At 37.8% G+C, this 16952-nt stretch overlaps 1 protein-coding gene across 3 annotated transcripts in view; it reads left to right on the forward strand.

Moving 5' to 3' along the window:
* The window catches only part of PTGER3 (prostaglandin E receptor 3), a 176974-nt gene that overhangs the window by 157881 nt on the left and 2141 nt on the right, over positions 1-16952 (forward strand). The gene's annotated exons all lie outside the window — the stretch shown is intronic.

Below are 16952 nucleotides of genomic sequence, written 5' to 3' on the forward strand. Positions count from 1 at the left end.
CAGTGCTGTCTGGGCAGAGTGCAAACAGAAAATTCAGAGGAGAGCTGACACAATCACTCTACATAGAACATATTGTGGTTAATAGAAACCAATTCACTTTTCCCGCATTCCCATATTTAGGGATTGAAAATGCTGTTTTAAGGGGAAAAAGTGTAAATTTATTCTGAGCACTTATAAAAAAAATCTTCAAATGTGTCTAATTTCTTGGGGGGAAAAAAGGCAATGCTTTTTGATGTGTAGGGGAGGAAAAAATTTTTCTCTACCCTTCTAGATTCTTTTGGCTAGTCAACTAATTAAACTGACATAAGAAAAATTAACAGGAGAAAAACTTAAGTTTAATCACATATATATGAGAGCCCCATAACAATATAAGACCCCCAGCCAGTCAGGCAACTAAGGCTTACATGTCATCCTGAACTAAGGAGAAGGGGATAGGTGTCTGAGACCTCAAAGGGGAGAAAGACAATTCATAGGAAAATGGGAAGAGCAAATGTGTGGTAAACAAATGTTTGCCATGCAAAGCAGAGATAATGGGACACAGAAAGCTGGTCTTCAGGCCCTCCCGCCCTTCCTTCCCCCCCACACCTGCCCCATATTCCTTGTAGTTATGTGTGGTGATTGCTCTCTGCCTAGATGAGGCCCTCTATCTAAATTCTTGTAGGTAGCTAAGAGGATGATAAAAAGCTCTTCCTGAGTCTTTTGGGCCTCGATTGACTTCAGCTCAAAGAATCCACATGCCAAAGTAGCACATTTTGGGGAGAACTTATTCTGAACCCCTTCAGATGATAACTCTAGGAGGGGAGCAGACACAAATACAGAAAGATATGTGCATACGATAGAAAGACAGAGAGAGAGAGAGAGATGGAGAGGACGACTGGAGAACAAAGACAGAGTCTCAGAGAAAGAAAACAGAGAGGGACAGATTCCAAGAAAAACTGAGAGAAGACCCAGATACAGAGAAAAGAAACATGAAGAAGTGATATTAAAATAGAGACGACTCACACTGAGAACAGATGAGACAAAAAGACTCTGAAAAAAAATACATATAAATTTTCAAGGCCCCAAGAAATAGCCAGAGGATCAGGGAAGGAGAAAGAGAGAAAGGAAGATAACACAGAGTAACATTCAATTTAGTTGCTATTTACTGAGTGCCCACAGGGAACATGGCAACCTCCCCGAACTTAAGTGGAAATAAACTCAATTCTCTCCTGTTTTGAAGGGTGGGGAGGTTCAAGTCTGTGGAGCTGCCTTGGGGCAGAGGAGGTGTAAGTACATGCAAATCCTTACTGTGCTTTGCTTGCAGCTGGTTGGTCCAACAATTCTGTGCCTTCTGGGCTGACTTTCCTTTCCCCCAACTCCATGGAGGAAAAACAAATACTTAAGAAACAAAGATGAAGGCATTATATGTTCTTGGGTTGATATATATATATATATATATATATATATATATATATATATATTTGTAATATTAGGTCTAAAGAAGTTTTACTTAGCAGTAACACCATGTTTCTTAGTTAAACATAAAAATCTAGAATCTAGATATTTAAAAAGAGAAATGTTAAAAATTCTTTTAAAAGACTGAATCAGAGACCACTTTCATTAGACTTCCCTCCCTACCATGTCGTGACATATATGATAATGTGAAGTATTTTTACAACAAATCTCTCTTTATTTCAAAAATATCAGCCTAGAAAGTATTTTTTAGGAATATCAGAATACACAGACATATAGCTGATCAAAATGTCTCCAAAAGACCTACAGAAAGGGAAATGTCTACCATTTGACTCATGGTATCCATAACATAAAGATAAACCAGAGGTTTATAAGAAATACTACTATTCTTGACAATAGATTCTATAAAACAGACTTTTCAGGGAAAAACATAGTCATCAAAACTCATTAAATCTCATTAGCCAATCCACACCCTTTCAGACTAACCCATCTGATAAACCTAAGAAAAAAAGGCATGTGGCAGAACAATTTATGGGAATATTAGCTTACCTTTATTTTTCCTGTAGTTTCCTACCTCACAGATAGACCTTTGTTATTTCTTAGCCTCTGGGATTTTTGCAGGGTGGAAAACAAAAGATGCTTAAAGTGAAGGACTCTTTGTGGTGTGAAGTGAGAGCTTGTTGAAGAAAATACACTACTATTGCCCTCAGGAAGAGAGTAGAGAGGAATTTTGAGAAACTCAGGAAGAAGGTTAAAGTCAGGGCCCATACATTGTTCAGAAGCAAAAACAGCCTTTCAGGGAGGGGGCACACGATTGTGGGAATGTCTCTTTGATGTGCCATGAGAGTGGCACCCTGGGCACCAGAGTTCCAAACTTCTAAACTCCAAAGATCCTCTTTGAAACCTCAAATGTAAGATGGAGCAGGAGACTGGCCAGATCGGAAGGATCAGATTACAGTCTGGAACAGTGAGAATCTCACTGGTACTCAGTAAGGAGGCCAATGACTGCCTCTCAGATGATGTGGTAATACTACAACTAACTCTAGGGCCATAGCACAGTTCCATGGTATGGTGAGTTCCAGTAGTGACTTGGATGGAATTTTCTACCACCCCGGCAAATCAAACTTAGAGAACAATTTTGGTTAATAAATAAATGAAGGGTGCCTGGGTGGCTCAGTCCATTGAGTGTCGGACTCTTGGTTTCTGCTCTGGTTGAGGACTCAGGGTCCTGGGAATGGCCCCAGATCAGGCTCTGCAAAAGCCTCCTTGAGATTCATTCCCCCTCGTTTCCTCTCCCCCTTTGCTCTCCCCCACCCCAACTCATGCACTTTCTCATTCTCTCTAAAATAAATAAATAGGGGCACCTGGGGTGGCTCAGTCGGTTAAGCATCTGCCTTGGGCTCAGGTCATGATCCCAGGGTCCTGGGATCAAGCCCCACATCAGGCTCCCTGCTTCTCCCTCTCCTACTCCCCCTGTTTGTGTGCTCTCTCATGCACTCTCTCTCCCTGTCAAATAAAAAAATAAAATCTTTAAAAAATAATATAAATAAATAAAGATATTTTATATATATCTATTTTTGTGGTCTGAATGTCATACCTGCCACCCAGACTTTGGTATCACAAAGAACTAGGTCTGAGTAACCCTTGGGCACTTTACTCAATTTCTCCAGTCTCAGTTTTTTCCATCCATAAAATAGAGATAAAAGTAGAACTTAATTCATAAATTACTATAAGTAATGAGGTTTACGTGTACATAGGTTCAGTGTCTGGAACATATTCAGTATTCAATAACGGTTGCTATTTTTATTCAGTTTGGAAAATGAGTCTACTAGAAGTGAGACACAAAACTTTCAGCCATTGCACAAACACGACCATTGCAAAGAGGGAAACACCATCAGTTACGCACACTGTTTACAAGATGAAAATAAGTTATTAATAGTTCTTCAAGAGAAATACCACTATCCCTTGCAGGAAAAACAATATGAACACAGGGCCAAGAAAAACACCAACCATCCCCCACAACTTTACCAACACGGGGCCATACCCATTCAGATCAGCATGTCCAACAAACCTCAAACCCATGAGGAAGGACAACAGAAGCAATTCAAATCACTTAACATGGCAATAATTTTTAAAAAGTCAACCCTTCTCCTCCTCATTTTTCACCCTCCCTTCCTCTAACACAACCACATCTGAGACTAAAGATATTTATAATTCTCTGAGTGACTAACTGCAACAAACTTTTGACAAGAAGGCCGTTGAACTTGATAAAAGTATCTTAATATGACAGATATACCTCAGTGGAATTTGGGAGGGGAGAACATATTTAATTTTTGATAAACTAAAATAGCACCTTAAAAATTGAATGATTCCACACAGGGATTGAACAGTAGAACCAATTGCAGGTCAGATAAGTCTCCAGCTACTGGGTAATCAAGTGTGCATTTACATCACAAATCTTAGCTTGACCTCAGGGTCTCCTCATTTTTGCTCTCCTCTACCCCACCCAGAGCATTTGGAACTAATCACTAGTCTCAGTCTGTCACCTAATGGCCCCTGGTGGAAAACTCATGGCTTCACGGTTCAACAAACATTTCTTGAGCCTTTGTAGTACCGGGGAGGATCAGGACCAGGGGCAGACACACAATTGGAAAGGCAGGTTGGGCAAGTGCACAGGGCCTTGTGCAATATGCTAATAAGACTTGAATAGAGCTGTACCTTAGACCCATTTGATGAGGTAAGGGGAACACACTGTATGTCAGAGAGCACGGAGGCAGAGAAGAGAGTTAGAAATCCAATAAGGTATTCAGTGCAGAGAGGCTGAGGCAGAAATTAGAGCAACCACCTTCTGTCCTGCTGCCTGGGGAAATACAGAAGTCCAAGCTTGAGTTCTGGTACCTTCACAAATAGCCTTGCCTCAGCCTGTGAGAACACCTCAAGCACTTTCAGTCTGATTGAGCTGCTAGTGCCCTCTAGTGGTAGCCCATGTAATGGCCACAAGACATGAATCATCGGATTCCTCGCCCATTTCCCAAGTACCCCCACCATGAGCTGGCTTCTGTGATAGCTGCTGGAGCCACAGATGTTTAAGACATTTGTTTTTCACTCAATAAGTTCATAGTTTGGGATGTGAGACACAGAGATAAACGCATCAGAACCATGGTGTGTGGTCAGTGCAAACAAAATTTGCAATCAGAAATATGCATAAGACAGAGTTTGTACAGAAGAGGGATGATTAACTTTTGAATCTCGGGGGCTTTGATGGTGGCTTGATGTCTGGGCTGGCAGTGACAAAAGCCTCCTGGAAGATGTAATTGGGCTCTGAAAGAAGATTAATAGGACTTCACTAGGCAGTTAATAAGAGATGAGTTTTCCGGGACAAGAGATCAACATGAGTTATTTCGAGAACTGCAAATAGCTGTACTCTAGGAACAACAAGTGGGAAGAGAATTAGATGGATTTTGTACTGGCCCTGTCTGAGGGATTCTAAAAGGTACCCAGTCTTCCCAAAGTGTTCCACTCAACACACATTTATTAAGCACCTTCTATGGGAAATGTGATTAAATAGTATTCTAGTCCTCAAGATGCTTACAATGAAGCATTAAGACAGACGTTCAGACAGAAATGTGAGGGGATAGTTTCTATAAAATGCAAGTTATACACAAGTAGCAGTTTGTAACAAAGGACAAAAAGCATTTACATTGAAAAGGGCAATCAAGGAAACCTTTCCAAAGTAGGGAACGCCTGACTTGAATATGGAAAAACAAACATGCAGGAATTTGCCAGATGGCAGTCATGGGGAGGTTGTTTCTGTGGTGTGTAATGCATTGGCCGGATGTCTTCCTGCCTCTCTGGTCACATTTACTTTACTTAACTGGCTCCCGTTCTTCTTCCCACCCCTCCTATGATCAGTCCCCCAAGGTTCTATGCTCAGCCCTCAGATCTTTGCTTTGTTCCTTCTCAGTGACTTTATTCACACCCATGGCTTCCATGATGAACATCAAATATTTTATTTAGTGGAGAATCCACATTATGGAGTATATCACTTTTTACACAGAAAGTCAGGCTATCCCTTATGACATACGCTGCAAATGGAATCCACCATCTTTAATCTCTGAAATCCTCCTCTCCCTTGGTTGGTTGTTCCATCCACCCTTTAGTTGTCTGATGTTATAAGTCAAGAAACTTGAAAAGACCTTACTTTCCCCTTATCTCTCCCCAACATCCAGCGCCTCTCCAAGTTCTGCAGCATTCATAGATCCTTTTCTTTCTGTGTTCATTATCACTGCCTTAAATTAGTCCCATAATCTCTTGTCTGGCTGATTACAGTGGCCTCCTAATCTGTCTTTCTGCTTCTAGCTCACCCCCTCAGTCTATCTGCTTCACAGTATTTCTAATAAGCAAGTCTGATCTTGTATTTATGCTACCCACACTTACTGCTTCTGTGTTCCCTACAGCCTTCAGAATCAGGTCTCAGCTCCTTAGGAGAGTAGAAAAACCTCTCCCACTAACATCTCTAGCCTCATTTGTTGTCATCTCCTTCCAGGAATTTTCCAGAAATTCCAAATTTACTGTAGGTCCCCCTAAACCATGTTATTTCATACTTTCTGATTTTGAAGAGGTGTCATGTAAAGTGCTCTCTCCATCATGTTTCCCACATGGCAAACTCCAATTTATCCCCCAAACTCAGTTCCATGTCCCTTTCCCCTATTGGGTCTTCCTTGACCCTCCCTTTCTAATAGATAACCACTTTATTCTCTGGGCTACTTCTGGACCATGTGTGTGCATATATTAGTATGTCATTTTGTGACAATCTGTTTACCTGTCTGTTCTTTCTGACTGGCATAGCCTTCAGCCCCTTAGATGCCTGTGAAACTCAAATCTCATCTCTTCTGTGAAACACCACAACAGGATCAATAGAAATCTCTTAGGCTGAATTAATTCCTCCCCACTCTGATTGCCCATAGCCTTTTGTGATTTGCCTTTCAAATTGTACTTATTACATTATATTATCCTTGTTGGTAAATGTTTCTCTGTTCCCTAACAGACTGTGAGCTACTCGTTAACTCTGCATCCACGAGACCCAATAGTGTCTGATTCATATCAAAGCTTCCATACAGACAGGTTTAATGGCTAAATCATTCTACTTATTTCTCCACCTCTTCTGCATCACTAGAATATCAAGTTCATGTTATCCAGTTTGGGTTAACTTCATGATGTACATTATTAACAAGTTTGAATCTCACAAATAAGATATATATATATATATTTGGTCACAAGGTCTCGTAGAAAAAGCAAGGAGTTGTAGTTTTAAAACCCATCTGTATCACTAAGAGAGTATGTGGTTTGGGACAATCAGTTTACCTGCCTTGGACATTACTAAATTATCTGTGCAATCCCCATCTTCTCTCATTCTATAAACCAATGTCCTTTTCTGAATTCTTGCAAAATTAATGGTCTTGATCACACAATTGTGTATTTAATTAGCAGTTTTTATTGGCCTTCAACTTGATCTTGTTTCTCTGCTTTGCTTTTCCTTAAAAACACATAATCGAATTGAAGTTCTTTATGGTTTACTATGATGTCTTTAGAGGTCAGAGTCAGATGTAGGTTCAATTCTTAATATTGGCAACTTGAACATGGCTAAGCTTCAATTTCTTTCTGCGTGAAATGAGAATAATAATAGTATTGTTTGTTTCACAGGTTATAAGTAATCTTCTGTATATCTTGACTCTGCAGTTGTAGTCTGTATAGGGATGCGAAAGTCTTAATAACACATACATGTTCACTGATGACTTAATCACTAGCTTCTATTTTCTCCCATTATGTACTGTGTTTTATCTGTTTCTTGATGATTGCCAGATATTGTGAACATCTGATAATATAATGCTAATATAATGCAAGGTAATTATAGTGCCAAGTACAATTGCAAATCTTGCAACATAGGCAAAGTTTCATGAAATTGATGAAAAAAAAACTCACATAATTTCTGAACACAATGTAAAGTCATTGACAAATAAATTGAAAAAGAGAAAGCTAATACAAATACAGCAGACCGGACTTCTTAAAGATACTGGATGGAATATGGGAATAAATAGATAAACTCCTCTAATATCACAAAAATATTTTATCACAAAAATATCTAATATTTATGATCATGCTGCAAAAAGTTTTAAAAGGATATTATTTTATATTGTTTGACTCATTTTTTTAATACTCAAAGTTAATTATTTGGTTTCTTCTTTGCTTTTCCTAAGAAGTAACTTATGGAGGCAATGAGCAAGAGGATGAAATTCAGCATGAGAATAGAGAATCTCACACAGCAGGTGTCAGAGGGAAGGCCAGGGACAATGAGAGGCGGCCAAGAATGCCTGGTCTCGGTTCTGCCTCAGGTCAACTTTGGTGGTGTTGCTTATCAGCACTGTGAGAGAGCAAAGAAGACGTGATATATATATATATATATATGCTATTTATGCTACCCACACTGTGTATATGTATATATATATACATATACACACACACACACACACACACACACACACACACACACACAATGGAACATTACTCATCCAGCAAAAGAATGAAATCTTGTCATTGGCAACGACATGGATAAAACTAGAGTGAATTATGCTACAGGAAATAAGTCAGAGAAAGACAAATGCCATATGATTCCACTCATACATGGAATTTAAGAAACAAAACAGATGAACATAGGGGAAAGGAAGGAAAAATGAAATAAGAGGAATGTTGAGAGGGAGGCAAACCATAAGAGACATTGAATTCTAGGAAACAAACAGGGTTGCTGGAGGGGAGGGGGCATCGTTCACTATCAAGCAAGATAGAAGAAACCATATTTACATTTCACACTACATTCTTAGAGGGATCTTTATAACTTACTGTAATTATTTTAGAATACAAAATTTTAAACTGAGACCCTATAATGTCTCATTGAAGTTTCAAGACCAAAAGTCTCTCAGAAGGTGATGCAATTGTTCATTAACATTGTAAAGCTGAATGGCATCTTTGTAGGAAGTGCTGAATTGCCATCTAAATTAAATAATAACAACCATAAGACAAGTTTTGTGTTCTCTTTTATTTCACACATTCATATTAAGCTTAGCAAATGTAGAAAGCAATTTATAAATGCATGCACTAATCTATAAGTGGCCTCAAGAAAGAAAGCTGTTCCCAGGGAAAATAAGACATTAGGATTATTCAAAAGCAAATGAATTCTCAATGTATTTTCATATTTTGACAATAAACCTCTATTGTGTCAGTCACTATGTTGTCACAGAGATATGACACATCACAAGAAAATGTCCCATGTTATCCTTCAACCGCGCATGAATCTCAAATCCACTAATTCTTTCTCCTTTTCATTGTCCAGCCCCCATATCCTTACTCCTCTCCTTGATTCACTAAAATTCTCTGGGGGGCACCTGGCTGGCTCAGTTGGTAGAGCATGTGACTCTTGATCTTGGGGTTGTGAGTTTGAGCCCCATGTTGGGTGCAGTGATGACTTAAAAATAAAATCTTAAAAAAATAAATAAAACTCTCTGGTCAATTATTATAATCACCTCTTTGCATATGTTCTTGACTTTTCCCTGGCTGGTTTCATTTCATGCTTAACAGAAGTAAAGGGGTTGCAGGTTACACAGGTGTAAGCATTTGTCAAAAATTATCAAATTGTACACTTAAGAGTTATGCTTCATTGCATGTAACTTTACCTCTAAAAACTTTAAACAAATACTGAACTTCAGTTAATAGGTTGGCTTTTTGCCATGATATGGGTTAGCAATATTAAAACTTGCTTAAACAAATGAGTAAATATATCAAAAGCAATGGGAGTAGTATTTTAAGGGGAAGTTACAAATATGGAAAAAAGAAACACTGGTATTGAATTGAAATGGAAAACATCAATATAAACTTATGATTTTTAATATTTACCTATCTAGCTAAAATAATTTAGCAGTGATTATAGATACAGCCGTATGTGTGTGTACATGTACATATACTAGATATGTTCATTGAGACTTTCTAAAAGTTATGACAGCACTGAGCACACCTAATACCTAGATCTTGATTTCTATTTATCAAGGAACCTAGACTTCTTAAAGAAAAAATTAATTCCAGGGCTGTGTGTCATAGAGAAAAATATAGCTATAAAGAATATTATTGGGAAAATTGATAAAATTCGAATATAGGCTATAAATTTGATAACAGCATTTACCAATATCAATTTTCTTGATGTTGCTAATAGTACTGGAGTTATGTGACAGGATGCCTTTGTTTTTATTTTTTTAAAGATTTATTTATTTAATTTGAGAGAGTGAGAGAGAGCACCTGTGCCGGTGTGGTGAGGGGCAGAGGGAGAGAATCTCAGACTCCCCACTGAGCCTGAAGCAAGATGCAGGGCTTGATCCCACAACCCAGGAGATCATGACCTGAGTGGAAACCAAGAGTCAGACGCTCAACCGACTGAGCCACCCAGGTGCCAGCCCCCCTTTTTTCAAAGATTTATTTATTTTGACAGAGAGCAAGAGAAAGAGAGAATGCCTTTGTTTTTAGAAAATATTCACAGAACTCTTTAGTGGTAAAGGGTCACAAATGTCTCCAGTTTACTGCCAAATAGTTCAGAAAAAACAACTATCTATCTATCTATCTATCTATCTATCTATCTATCTATCATCATCTATCTATCTATATCTATCTATCATCTATCTATATCTATCTATCATCTATCTATCTATCTATCTATCTATCTATCTATCTATCTATCATCTATCTATCTATATCTATCTATCATCTATCTATCTATCTATCTATCTATCTATCTATCTATCTATCTATCTATATCTATCTATCATCTATCTATCTATCTATCTATCTATCTATCTATCTATCTATCTATGTATCTATATCTATCTATCATCTATCTATCTATCTATCTATCTATCTATCTATCTATCTATCTATATCTATCTATCATCTATCTATCTATCTATCTATCTATCTATCTATCTATCTATCATCTATCTATCTATCATCTATCTATCTATCATCTATCTATCATCTATCTATCTATCTATCTATCTATCTATCTATCTATCTATCATCTATCTATCATCTATCTATCTATCTATCTATCTATCTATCTATCATCTATCATCTATCTATCTATCTATCTATCTATCTATCTACATTTCAAGAGAATGAAAATGACAAAAGCAATTGGGAGAAAAGTGTAAACAATTGGCTAATGTAAATAAAAGTATTCCTTGTACTTTTCACTTTGCTGTAAGTTTGAAATTATATCAAAACAAAAGGTTAAAGAATATCTTCAATGGCTTCTTGTGTCAGTCAGTTTAAGACTGTTTCAAAAATGGCCAAAATGTGTCCACATTGTCTTGTGTACCCTCATCACCTCTCTGATACCATCTTTTCCATTGCTTTCTCCTTCAATGCTTTATCCTTTTTTTTTTTTTTTAAGATTTTATTTATTTATGTGACAGAGAGACAGCCAGCGAGAGAGGGTACAGAGCAGGTGAGTGAGAGAGGAAGAAGCAGGCTCCCAGCAGAGGAGCCCGATGTGGGACTCGATCTTGGAACGCCAGGATCACGCCCTGAGCGGAAGGCAGACGCTTTAACGACTGCACTACCCAGGCGCCCCTCAATGCTTTATCCTTGGCTGTCCTGGTTACATGCCTCATCCCTTTTAAATCTGCGTAAAATCTCACCTTCTCAACTGGACAATCCTAATTTTCATTGCATCCTGCCCATTCCCCACCCAACCTCCACACTCTTGGTCTCCTTCACCCTGGTTTCCTTTTTCTTTTCCATGGTACGTGTTGCTTTCTAATATCTATATGACTTATATGTCTTATTTCTGTCTTGTCTAGAATGCAAGTTCCACAGACAGGCGTTTTGTCTGCTGCCTTTCCTGATCTATCCTAAGACCTGAGACAGTACAAGGCATTCTGTGAATATTTGTTGAATGGAATAATGATTGCTATCAGATTGTCAGATTACCTTGGGAAACATATATACTCTTTTGAATATTAATCTTTAAGGATATTTTTTCTCTAGAGTTCCTGGCTCACTGTTATATGTCTATTAGGTATTAATATTTCTGTTCATGTTAAAGTAATGTAGTTTCACCTGTTTTTGAAGTATATATATATGTAACTTAATTGGAATAATTTAAGAAGTTTAGAGATAGTGCTTGGGAAGGTCACCTGAGTCTCACAAGGAGACACTAAGCTGCTCTGGGTCCCTCTTTTCATCATCTACTTCTCAGCTTTAAAGGTCTGGAAATGGGGGACTGGCTCGCACTAACCGAAACTCATGAGATCTGGTGAGAATGCTAATTTAAAGAATTATACAGAGAAATAGAGTTGCCACAGGTATCAGATGTTTGAACCTTTTTCTCAGCTTATTTTCCCTAAGAACTTGACAGGAAGTCCAACAGGTAAGTGCAAAGTTACTTCTTTTTGTGGAACAGAACAAAAGGAATGAATCCATCAAATTATCTTGGCCCAGTGCATACATTTTTCTAAGGACAGAGTGTCTAAGAATACAGTATTGGGAAATCCACTCCTCTGTTCAGGGCATTTTCTCACTAAATGATGTTGAAATGGAAAGTATTAAAATTGGGTTTGGAGCACCCCCCCCCCCCCCCGCTGAGGTTTCCCATTAATAACCAGTTCGCACATTTCTTCCCTTGGTTATTTTAGTACGTATCTAGGCCACAGTCAAGCCCTGTCGCTACTGTTTTCCAAAGGAAATCACGTTGTTCTTTGAAGGTGACTTGTCAGGTGGCTGATCTTTGTCACTATATGCAGAATTTATTAGTTTAGCTTTTAGAGTTGGTGTGAGGTGGTTCCTCCACCGTAACTCACGTCTCTTGTTGTCTTAAATTAGATGACAAAGAAATGTTTACTAAAAGCTGGTTAATGCTTAATCAAATTTAAAAACGCCTGGACAGAGTTAAACTTCATGAAGTTCTAAAATCTCACCAGGTGTCTGGTTCTGGACCACAATGGAATAGATGCCCTTCTCCCTATGCCTTCCCCTAAGTGCAGGCAAAAGTCCTGGATGTGATACATAAAACAATCGTAAGGAGACTGTGGGGTAAAGAGGGGAAGGCTGACCAACTGTGGATCTGGGAACCCAAGAAAGATCATGATGGCCGGTTCCCTGGGTTGTCTTTTGACTTGTATACCCTGGACTGGGTGCTGGAGGAGCCATACCTGAAAAAACCAATGGAAACTGACAAATAAGAGCCCTCATGAAATCCAGTTCTGGGGCACCTGGGTGGCTCAGTCGTTAAGCGTCTGCCTTCGGCCCAGGGCGTGATCCCCAGGTCCTGGGATCGAGCCCCGCATCAGGCTTCCTGCTCTGCTGGGAGCCTGCTTCTTCCTCTCCCACTCCCCCTGCTTGTGTTCCCTCTCTTGCTGGCTGTCTCTCTCTCTGTCAAATAAATAAATAAATAACCTTAAAAAAAAATCCAGTTCTTCTAGCAAAGGACAAGGAAAGGGGTGGTTTAGCTAGACGAAGTTTTTAGATAATAACTGCCCTACCTCAGAAGTGCACTGTGGACCAAAATGCAGCTCTAGTCCCATCACTGTCAGCAAGAGCTGAGTGGGGTCCTGGACTTCTCCCCTTGCCAGGCTGTAATAACGCACTGTCAGTGTGGTGAAAGAGAAGCCAGATTGGGAGATGGGACTCTCATCCTCATCCAGCAGTAGCAAGCCTCTCTGACAGTGTCAGTGGAAGTCTTCTGGGAACCTGCACTCCCGTCCCCCCCTGGCAGTAATGAGGCACCCTCCCTTCTCCACAGAAGTGATACTAGAGGAGGCGAGTTGGGGAACTGTCACTACCAGCCAGCAGGACAACAGTTTCTTTCTTGCAGTGTCAGTGGGAAGTATACTTTCCTGAGGTGGACCTCAATGTACGTAGAGGAAGTATTTAAGACAATTATAAGTTAAAAAAAGTAAAGAAACTTACAGGGAGGAAAGATTTCTACATTTGATAATGGAAGATGGAAGAGTATAACTTGGCATTTTGAAACTGGTAAATAAAAGGAAAAAAAAAAAGAAAAGAAAAAGTGTTCTACATTTGATTCTGACACTAGTAGACCTTCGTGGTAATGGAAGAATTCTGTATCTTGATTGCAGTGCTGGCTACAGGAATCTATACAAATGATAAAATGACACAGAACTATATGCAACATTGTACCAATATACATTTCCTGCTTTTGACATTGTACTATAATTAATGCATGATGTAACCATTGGGACAAAGTAGATGAGGGTACCCAAGGACTTTACATTATAGCAACTTTTGGTAAATCTATAATTATTTCAAAATACACAGTAAATCATAAACTTTTTAAAAGATCTTTATTGGTCATATTCAGAAACTTCTCCTAACCATGCAAAAACATACAGAGCAAACAATAAAGAATTGGTATAAAATTATAGGGCAGACTTCCCCAGTAACTGGTGGTGGGGGAGGCTGATAGTCATTTACAACCTATTTGATTCAGGGAATGCAATTTTGTTTTGATATTGATGTTATTATCAATTTCTGCTTTTTTCTTTTCAAATTTGAGTATAGTAGACACACAATATTATATTAGTTTCAGGTGTACAATTTAGTGATTGGACAAGTTTATACGTTATCTTATGTTAAACACAAGTGTAGCTACCATCTGTCCCATTATCTTTAATATAATATCATTCAATTTGTTCTTTTTATGTAGTCAGTGATAACACTGTGTAAAAGCTCATGAGTCATCTTGTCTGGATCATTAATATAACTGACAAGTTTTTAGCATCTCCTCAAGAAAAGATCATTTATCATCTTTAGCTATCAGGACACAGCAGTAGATACCTTGGAATACTGCAAGCATTTTTGTTTGTATTTTTCTCTTTCAAGAAAGTGAAAAAGATAGCATAGGAGTTTCAGGATTTATTAGTGGCATGAGTAGATAATGGCATCAAATTGTGATAGCCAAATGCATCCAGACCTTACTACCCATTTGTGTTTGGTTTTTAATCTACAGGGAAAAATCCTTTCTGCCCTTCCAACCTAGAGTAAACATTTTCGGTTTCTTCAAAGCCCAAATCACTTTTCTGGGAAATGACCCATCATCTTCATACAGTCCTGTTTGAACTATCTGATCTTCTCTACTGGTCACAATTGATTAGTATAGGATTTCCTTTCTTATAATAATTTGGAATTAGGACCCATGGACTCAAACTGAATAAACTTAAGGTCCAATGTTGTCAAGTTTCTATAGTCATTACTTCTTCTGAATCATGAAATGTTCCAAGCATACAAAAACACCCAATTGCTCCCTGCTCTAAATGAACAAATGTTAATGCACTGCCATACGTATTTCAAATTTCTTTTTTTCTGAAAAAAAGTCATGAACATTTACCAAATTTTTGTCACATTCATTCAATCTATTTATTATTTGTTTTAATTGTGGTAAAAACACATAACTTAATATTTACCATCTTATCTGTTTTTTAAAAGATTTTATTTTCAAGTAATCTCTACACCCAACGTGGGGCTTGAACTCTTAACCCCAAGATCAAGAGTCAGATGCTCCACTGACCAAGCCAGCGAGGTGCCCCCCTTCTTAACCATTTTTAAGTGTGTAATTCATTAGTGCTAACTATAATCATATTGTTTTGGAATGGATCTCTAGAATTTTCTCATCTTGTAAAACTGAAACTCTATGTCCTTTGAACAACTTCTCATTCCTCCATGTCCCCAGTAACTACAATTCAACTTTCTGTTATTATGAATTTGACTGTTATAGATATCTCAGAAAACTGGAACCATATAGTAATTGTCTTTTTATGACTGGTTTATTTCACTTAGCATGATGTCTTCAAGGTTCATCCATGTTGTAGTATGTGACAGGATTTCCTTCTTTTTTCACACTACATAATATTACAATGTATGCATTTTCCACAATTTCTTTATACATTCATTGGTTGATAGACATTTGGGTTACTTTCACTTCTTGGTTATTGTGAATACTGCTTCAATGAACACAGGTGTGCAAGTATGTCTTTGAGATTCTGTTTTCAATTCTTTTGGATACATATGCAGAAGTGGGACTACTGTATCATATGGTAATTGTATTTTTAATGTTTTGAGGAACCTCTATACTGTTTTTCCACAATGGCTGCACCATTTTACATTCCCATCAACAGTGTACAAGGCTTCTGATATCTTCATATTCTTACCAACACTAGTTATTTTCTGTTTTTATGTTATTGGCCATCTTAATGGGTGTGAGGGGATCTTGCTTTGGGATTTCAATTTTCATTTCTCTAATGATTTCTTTAGATAAGCATTTTTTCATATGCTTGTTGGTCATTTGTATATTTATTTTGGAGAAATGTCCATTCAAGTTTTTTGCCCATTTTTAAATAGGGCTGTTTGTTGTTGTTGTCGTTGTCGCTGTTGAGATGTAGGAGTCCTTTATGTAGTCTAAATATAACTCCAGATATATAATTTACAAATATTTTCTCCTATCTGAAGGTTGCGTTTCACTCTGCTGACTATTTTCTTTGATGTACAGAAGTATTGGAATCTGATATGATCTCACTTGTCTACTTTTGCTTCTGTACTTTTGGTGTCATACCAAAAAAACCATTGCCAAATTCAATGTCATGAAGCTTTTCCCCTGTTTTTTTCTAGCAGTTTTATGGTTTTATGTCTTACACTTAGGTCTTTAATCTATTCTGACTTAATTTTTGGTATATGGTCTGAGGTAAGGATCCATGTTCATTCTTTTGCATGTGACTATCCAGTTTTCCAAATTCCATTTGTTGAAGAGACTGTTCTTTCCTCCATTGTGTAGTCTTGGCACTTTTGTTGCAGATCATTTGACCATATGCAAACGGGTTTATTTCTGGGCTCTCTGTTCTATGCCATTGGTCTATATAGCTGTTTTTATGCCAGTACCACATTGTTTCAATTAATGTAGCTTTGTATAACTTAACCAATTTTTAAAATACTGTTTCCATTTTTCCTTCTTTATATATTTTACAGCAACTATCAGGAAGCATAATTTTACCCCTATATGATTCAATATAAATCTCTACAAAGTGTGGGCATTTTCCTTTTAAAAGTATTATTATCACATAATAAAATTGGCAATATTTCTTTGTTATCATCTCATACCTCATCCAAAATCAAATTATAAATGGTCTGGAAAATGTGTTCATTGATTTGTTTGAATCAGAATCCAAACGAGGTCCCTACTTTCAGTTGATTACATCTTATAATCTCTTTTGATTCAAAGAAGTCCTTCTCTTCCTCCTTTTCCCCTCAGACATTAACTATTGAAACTGGCTTTGTTGTCCTCTAGAATGCCTTACATTCTGGATTTCTCTGTTTACTTCCTTGTTCTGTCATTTAACTTACAGATGGAAGTTAACCCATGGCTTAATTGTATGGTCATTTAGCTATAAATT

This window comes from Ursus arctos, unplaced genomic scaffold (genome assembly GCF_023065955.2).
Source record: "Ursus arctos isolate Adak ecotype North America unplaced genomic scaffold, UrsArc2.0 scaffold_12, whole genome shotgun sequence".
Taxonomy (NCBI): Eukaryota; Metazoa; Chordata; class Mammalia; order Carnivora; family Ursidae; genus Ursus; species Ursus arctos.